The sequence below is a fragment of the Dipodomys ordii genome, unplaced genomic scaffold (genome assembly GCF_000151885.1).
Source record: "Dipodomys ordii isolate 6190 unplaced genomic scaffold, Dord_2.0 Scaffold1, whole genome shotgun sequence".
NCBI classification, from domain to species: Eukaryota; Metazoa; Chordata; class Mammalia; order Rodentia; family Heteromyidae; genus Dipodomys; species Dipodomys ordii.
In genome coordinates, this window is record NW_012267217.1 from 64,727,530 (window position 1) to 64,735,400 (window position 7,871).

At 50.3% G+C, this 7,871-nt stretch overlaps 1 long non-coding RNA gene across 2 annotated transcripts in view; it reads left to right on the plus strand.

Annotated features, from left to right (window-relative positions):
* The window catches only part of LOC105982499, a 3,582-nt gene extending 2,855 nt beyond the window's left edge, over positions 1-727 (plus strand). For both annotated transcript variants that reach the window (XR_001174891.1, XR_001174890.1), the window contains one exon: positions 471-727. This is a non-coding gene — a long non-coding RNA (uncharacterized LOC105982499). The remainder of the gene's footprint in view (positions 1-470) is intronic.
* The last annotated feature ends 7,144 nt before the right edge of the window (positions 728-7,871 follow it).

The window sequence follows — 7,871 nt, forward strand, 5'->3', positions numbered from 1 at the left end:
AGATTAAGGAGAAGAAGGAGAAGAAGGAGAAGAAGAAGAAGAAGAAGAAGAAGAAGAAGAGGAGGAGGAGGAGGAGGAGGAGGAGGAGGAGGAGGAGGAGAATCCAGAAACAAGGATTCATTGGTTTCAACAAAGAATGGAGTAACAGCTGAAGTAGGCTGTGATGTGTGTGTGTGTGTGTGTGTGTGTGTGTGTACGTGCACACTGGAGCATCATGTTTTTAGGGTGTGCGTGCTTAGCTGAAAGTGAGCAGGGCCCCACCGAGCACAGGGACAGAGGGGGAGCAAGAGCGGTGGGTCCTCCTGAAGGACAGGAGACGTGGATCTAGGGCTCCTTGGAGAGACAGGCCTTGCTACTCGCAGCAGTATTTCTTCCTCAGAGATGGAGAAGGAAGAAGATGTCTGACAGTACAGTTGACATTTCATATGGGGAGCAGAAAAGTATTCGCTTTGTTCTGTTCTTTCTCGAAGATTCTGGGCTGTCTCTGACTGTACCTCGGACTACTTCAGACCCCAGACCACACCTTCAATAGACAGGAAAGCATGCCTGTCTTTTAACCTCTGCCACAATTCTTTGTCTATTTAAACCCAAAGCTCATGTCTGTACCCTGAAGGTGGTGGACGATGGGGTGAAGCGTTTAATTTGCCTCTTTCTAAGGCTTCCTGATCGTGCCATGTAATTCATTTCCTTTCTCTGCCTCTCAAAAATAAATAAATAAAGCAAGCAAGACTCTGTGTTATCTGCAGAGGTAGGAAGAAGAAGGGGTCTTGGGCCTGGGGATAGAGTCTGCAGTGGGATAAATTCGTGATGGGAGGAGCCAACGGGGCGTGTCAAAGGTGGCGGGAGGCTGGCGTGGGTCCTGTGGGGCAGAGATGGAAATTCATACCAGCAGTGAGCAGCAAGGTGGCGTGATTTCCAGGAGGCTCATGTGGTGCTGGGGTCTGCAGAGCACAGGATGGCTGTGCGGCTGGGCTTCTCTGGGGCCTCTGCCCTGTGGGACGGGCTCCTCAAAGTGATGCTCGGGTGTTGGAGGACAGGTTCTAGTGAGTAGACATCTGTGTACATCCATCGCTTCACCGCTCCCTGACTCTAAGAAAGCCAGCAATCTGACATCGGTTTTATTTACTTATTTTTGAGACAGGGTCATATTGTCTTGCCCTACGCTGGCCTCAAACTCATGATCCTCCTGAGTGCTGGGATTACAGGCATGCACCACCACACTGGGTCAAATGAGACATTAGATAAGGGGGCTGGACTGCAGGTGCAGACATAATTCTGGAAAATGAAGTCAGGCCTAGGCGTTCAGCGCACTCCATGGCTTTTGAATCCAATCATTAAACAACAAAACAACTATTTGGATTGAAAAAGGGAAAGATGGCCTGAAATCCCAATAAATGTATCAGCCACGAGCCCAGAAGCGCATGGAACTCTGTGTGCAGCCCAGCAGGTCATGGGTGCCAGGAGAGTCTCTGGCAACGTTATGTATTACGGGACGCTTCGGCCATTGTACCTTCCAGCATCAGGTCTGAGTGTCTTTTGCAGAATCCTGGATGGCCCAGTGAGATGAGATAAATGTCCATCTCACAAGCTGTGTCTCACTGGTGTGAGGCCCACGCGCTTCCTCCGGCTCTCCTGCTTGTCATTTCCCAGGTCTCCCTCCGTGTGGGGCCCCTCCTGGCTGCACTTCACCCCAGCCTTGAAGCCTTCGGGCTGAGCCAGCTCCAGAGCCCAGGAGGAGACATCACCCGCCTCCGAACCCCTGCAGCGTCCCCAACAGCTCTGGAAGGGAGGGATAAAGGTGAAGGCGTGTCCCAGTCACGTGAAGTGTCCTGCTTTCTTTGTTTCTCTCCCCTGACTGAATTCAAGTCAGAAGGGTGCTTGCAAAGATGAGGAAACTGTGGTGGAGGGGGGCAGGCAGGAGGCCCCAGGATTCATCATCTTCATTTACGTTTCCTATGTGCCCGGACCCTTAGACATTTCTACACTCGGGCTCTGCTCACAAGTTCAGGGGCGGGGGTAGATAGGGGACACATGGTGACTCTTTGTGGCCCAAAGCAGAAGGGACCAAAAAAAAAATAATAAATAATAATAGTAAAATAATAATAATAGTAAAAATTCCTCACCAAGACGCCTTCCAACTCTTTGTGCATGGTGGATCAGAACATGACACTTCCCAAAACCAAGTGTCTGAGTGATTCCTCCTCCCTTTGAGATTTTCTTTGGACCATTTCCAAGTGCTCCCGTGCCCCCTTCCTGGATAACCCCATCTTTGGTGGCTGGCTGCTCCCTTCTGCAGCAGACTCCCATCTCCGCACAGCCTCTGCCCCTCTGCCTCACTGCCTGTGTGTGTCCCCGCTCAGGCGGGGCACCTGCCTTTCTGGGACAGCTGCCACGTGGGATGTGGCGGCTTCCTCATCCTGTGCCTGTTTCTGGACAGAGAAAAGAAGTGGGTGAGAAGCAGGCTCCTCTCCTACAGCCTCCAGCTGCTGCCTGACCGCGGCACCTGCGTGGGCCGGGGGGCGTCGTACAGCTTGCTGCCGCACCACAGTGAACAGGAACAGCCTGCAGTCCCTCCAGCCCCCAGCCTCCTGCATGATGGCCTCAGCTGAAACTCAGAACCGTCACAGAGCACGCAGAAAGTCAGCCATGGCCTGCCCCTCTGTAACATGCTGAAGAAGTCTTAGGCTAGCGTCCCCTGGCAACTTGGGGCTATGACCCGGTTTCCTGGTTCACAGCCCAGCAAAGGCCGGCCCTGGACTGCAGCTGTTGGGGTGGAGAGCTGGCCCTGGGTGGGGCAGGAGGCCGAGAGAGACTTCCACTGCCTCCAAGACTTTTCACAGTTAGAACTAGGCAATGCTTTGGAAACAGAAAGGTAGGACTTGAACGGAGTCCGTGAGGAACAGGAAGTTCATATGTTAGCCCCAAGGACATCTTTCTACCTTGAGCTGGTTAGGGAGAACACAAGATTAGCTTTGATTCTTTCTTTCCCTTCCTTCCTTCCTTCCTTCCTTCCCTCCCTCCCTCCCTCTATCCCTCCCTCTCTTCCTTCCTTCCTTCCTTCCCTCCCTCCCTCCCTCCATCTCTCCTTCCCTCCCTCCCTCCCTCCCTTCCTTTCTTTCTCCCTTCCTTCCTTCCTTTCATTGTAAAGCTTGAACTCAGGGCCTGGGCGCTGTCCTTGAGCCTCTTTGTACTCAAGGCTAGTGCTCTACCACTTGAGTCCCAGAGCCACTTCCAGATTTTGAGTGGTTCTGGAGATAAAAATCTCATAGGACTTCTCCCTGAGCCAGCTTTGAACAGCGATCCTCAGATCTCAGCCACCGGGGTGGCTAGAATGACGGGTGTGAGTCACCTGCACCCAGTGAAGGTGAGCTTCTTTAGGGGGAGAGGGGGAGAAATGAGGGTGAAGGCTGCGCCTGGAGGCTGGCGCCTGCTGGAAAGTGGGGTGAAGGTAGAGGAGTCCGTGGGTGAGGAGTCTGAGGGATACAGCTGGGGGAATGCCAGCCTCCACCCAGGTGGGAAACAACAGCTCCTTCGCCTCTTAGTCAAAGACACACGACAAAGCATGATGGTTTCAATAAAAAGCTGGAAAACAGAACACTCTGACTTTGTTCAGAATCTTGCTTTCTAATAAAACATGATACCAGTTTGAAGTGATTTTTTTTAAATTATTAAATCCTGTTACTTTTTTGTACATTTTCGATTGTAGAAATGGTACCTTTTTTGAGAATTCAAAATCTGAAATGCTAAGAAAATTCAATAAAATTAAAGAAAACAAGAGCTTATTCCTCTCAACAGGAAATTATTTTGTATGTGTGCCTACACACAGAGCTCCTTACATTTATCAAAACACATATGTGTACCATAATCCTAATCAAAAGAAAATATTGAAGGAACACTTTCAACAACAAAAACAAAAAAATCCGTTGTCTATCATACAAAGAAATACCACAAGCTCACAGGAAGAGACAGGCTCACCTCAAAGACATGGTTAAGGGGTAATGAGAACTGGTCTTGGCAAGAGCACAAGGTCCTGAGTTCACACCCGGGTAGCAGTGTACACACACGCACACACACAAGGGTGAGAAGGAACTCAGGGCTGGTCCACCACTGTGTCCTGCACTCTCCATCCCAAACTTTCCCCTGGTTCTGACTACTGCTACCTCCTCCAAGTGATCCAGACTGACCATGACAGTCCTATTTCAAGATCCTGAACATTTTCTTTTTCTTTTTTGTCAGTCATGGGGCTTGAACTCTGGACCTGGGCACTGCCCCTGAGCTCTTCAGCTCAAGGCAAGCACTGTACCACTTGAGCCACAGCACTACTTCTGGTTTTTTGGTGGTTTGTTGGAAATAGGGGTCTCACAGACTTCCCTGCACCAGCTGGCTTTGAACCGTGTTCCTAATAGCTCAGCCCCCTGACTAGCCAAGATTACAGGCGTGAGACACCAGCACCCATTTTCTAAGGAGAATGTCCTCAAAAGGACAGGGTGCCTGTTTGTCTATCTGCAGCATTTGACCTACAACATGAGTGAACAAATGAACAGATGAATGAATGAATGGATGAATGAGCCCAGCAGGCTTCTCGGGCCCTGAGTCTCCACCCTGCTGGAGAGGGCTGCGTGAGAGCATGGCACACACGCATTGGAAGGACACACTTTGTAACTGAGAACGTGCTAGCCAGAGCTCAGCTTCAGCCCACCCATGCCTGTGGGGCCGTGGGCTGCCCTTGGCTTCCCCTGTGAGTCTGGGTCCCGCACGCCATCTTCTCTCTCCTCGTTCCTCAGATTTGCTCTTTAGCCTGCCCCCCCCTTTAAAGGAATCATGTGAATTCAAACGCACACAGCTCTTAGTATTGCTCCATCCTTTAAAAATATGAATTCTAAATTTCACTGAATATTTTTCTCTTGATTTTCCCTTCCAGTTATTTTTCTGAAGGAAGTGTTGGTGAGAAGCATAGGAGCTACAAATGATCAAGAGTTCATTTTTGGATTCTATAGACAAATCAGTGTTTAAAGAGGTAAGAAGAAATGCTATTAGAAGAATAGAAGATATTAGTAGCAGGAATCTATATCATATCTAAAAAGTCATAAAATTGGTTTCTGTTTTTTCTTTGATGCCGGTGCTGGGGCTTGAACTCAGGGCCTGGGCACTGTCCCTGAGCTTCTTTTGCTCAAGGCCAACACTTTACCACTTGAGCCACAGCACCACTTCGGGCTTTTTCTGTTTATGAGGAATCGATTCCAGGGTTTCATGCATGTAAGGTAAGCACTCTATCACTGAGCCACCTTCCCCAATCCCACTACTGTCTTTTTGATGGTTAATTGGAGATAAGAGTTTTATAGGCTTTCCTGCCCAGGCTGGCTTTAAACTGTAATCCTCAGATCTCAGTCTCCTGAGGAGCTAGGATCACAGTATGAGCCACTGATGCTTGGCCTCCTTCTACTGTTACTGCTGCTGCTGCTGCTGCTGCTGCTGCTACTACTACTACTATTACTACTACTATTATTTTGCCAGTCCTGGGGCCTGAACTCAGGGCCTGGGCACTGTCCCTGAGCTGATTTTGCTCAAGGCTAGTACTCTACCACTTGAGCCCACAGCTCCACTTTGAGCTTTTTCTGTTTATGTGGTGCTGAGGAATGGAACCCAGGGTTTCATGCATGCAAGGCAAGCACTCTACCACTAAGCCACATTCCCAGACCACAAGGAGCATTTTAAGCAAATGTAGATTGTAGATGGAGAAAGGTAGAGTTAAAAAAAAAAATAAAAAAAACCATGAATGACAACTGCAGAAGGCTGAATGGTTGCCTTGCAATCTTCCTCTCTCTTTCACACATCTCTATCATTGTAAATATTAACTTATATGGGAAAAAGGTCTGTGCAGATAGGTTAAGCCAAGGATTTTGAGCTGCAGACTTGGGTCTCTAAGTGCTACATCGTTGGGGGAGACAACACACAAAGAAGAGACCAGGTTGTCCAGGGCAGCAGAGATAGAAGAGGTGGTTGCCACCCTCAGAATGCTGGAAGGATCTCTCCATCCCATGGGGAGAGATCCTTCCCTGGGGCTTTAGGAGGAACTGTAGCCCTGCCCAGTGAAGACTTGTGTTGTACACTCCAGAACTGTGAGAGAGTTGTTGTTAGCCATGAGATTCATGGCTACCACAGCCACAGGAAAGAAAAACAATTGGCCATCCCAGCCAGAGGCAGGCCAGGGAAATCCCCACCGGCTGACTGGCTCAGGAAGTGTCTGACAGCTGTCACCAGAGTTCTCCCAGTGGGTTTCCTCCCACAGCCGTGCTGCATGTGTGGACACCTTTAAACTCCTTGCATATCTTCTTCTCCTTCCAGGAACCCAGATGCTTGGGCTAAGCTACTCATCTAAAAAAAAGTACAGGGCTGGGAAGGTGGCTCAGTGGTAGAGTGCTTGCCTCACATGCATGAAGCCCTGGGTTCCAATCCTCAGCACCACATAAGCAGAAAAAGCCGGAAGTGGGGCTGTGGCTCAAGTGGTAGAGCTCTAGCCTTGAGCTGAAGAGCTGAGGGACAGCACCCAGGCCCAGAGTTCAGGCCCCACAACTGACAAAAAATAAATACATAAATAAATAATTTTAAAAGTATAGTTAGTGACTGAGGAATTCCTGAGCCCCTAGCTCTCACTTGTTCTACTGGGTCAATTTGCTTGCATTTGGAATTATAAACAGGGTCTGTGTGCAGAGGCTCACAAAATCCCAGCTGCTCAGGAGGGGACCATCAGGAGGATCTCAGTTCAAGGCCAGCTGGGGCAAAACATTGACAAGACTGCATTATAAACCCCTGGAATCTCCAAAGATAAACCAAGCTACCAGTAGGAAGATTATTCACTAAGTCTGGTCCTGGGAAGGGGGGCGGGGAGGGTCAGGGGGAGACAAAACACAACAAAACAGGACCTGACTTCAAAAAGGAGGGGGAGGAGTGAGCCTGGGGCTGGGGGTATGACTCAAGTGGTAGAGCACCTGTCTATAAATGTTAGGCCTGAGATCAGACCCCAGTACCACAGACAGTTAAAAAAATCGAATACAAACAGTAACTGTGTCTGCTTACCACCACTCTCGGAGCTGAGAAATCATAGCTCAGCTATCTTGGGATTTCTCAAAGCCCAGTTTCTGGGATTAAGATGCCGATAGCAGAGCTCTTGCCAGTACTGTGCGTGTAGCTCTCTGCTCAGCTCCGCTCCGCACTGTGCCCCAGGCTCCACCCCTCACAGCCAGGCTCTCCCTCCGTGTCCTTGGCTGATTCGGAGAGTTTACATGCTGACACATTCATTGGTCCGGACCACAGCAAGTCCCCCAACCAGGGGGTGGGGGGAATGAATCACCCCACAATGGTTTATGCCACTGTCCCACTGCGAACTAAACAAATTCCTTCCACGTTAGCCTTCAGGTTAAAAAAAGCAGCTGTACTCTGAGGGAGAGGGATGACTTGGAAAGGCACACTGGGAAGCACACTGGGAGGCACACTGGGAAGCACACTGGGAAGCACACTGGAGGCACACTGGAGGCACACTGGAGGCACACTGGAGGCACACTGGGAGGCACACTGGGAAGCACACTGGGAGGCACACTGGGAAGCACACTGGAGGCACACTGGAGGCACACTGGGAGGCACACTGGAGGCACACTGGGAAGCACACTGGAGGCACACTGGGAAGCACACTGGGAAGCACACTGGGAAGCACACTGGAGGCACACTGGAGGCACACTGGGAGGCACACTGGAGGCACACTGGGAGGCACACTGGAGGCACACTGGAGGCACACACTGGGAGGCACACTGGGAGGCACACTGGGAGCACACTGGAGGCACACTGGAGGCACACTGGGAGGCACACTGGAGGCA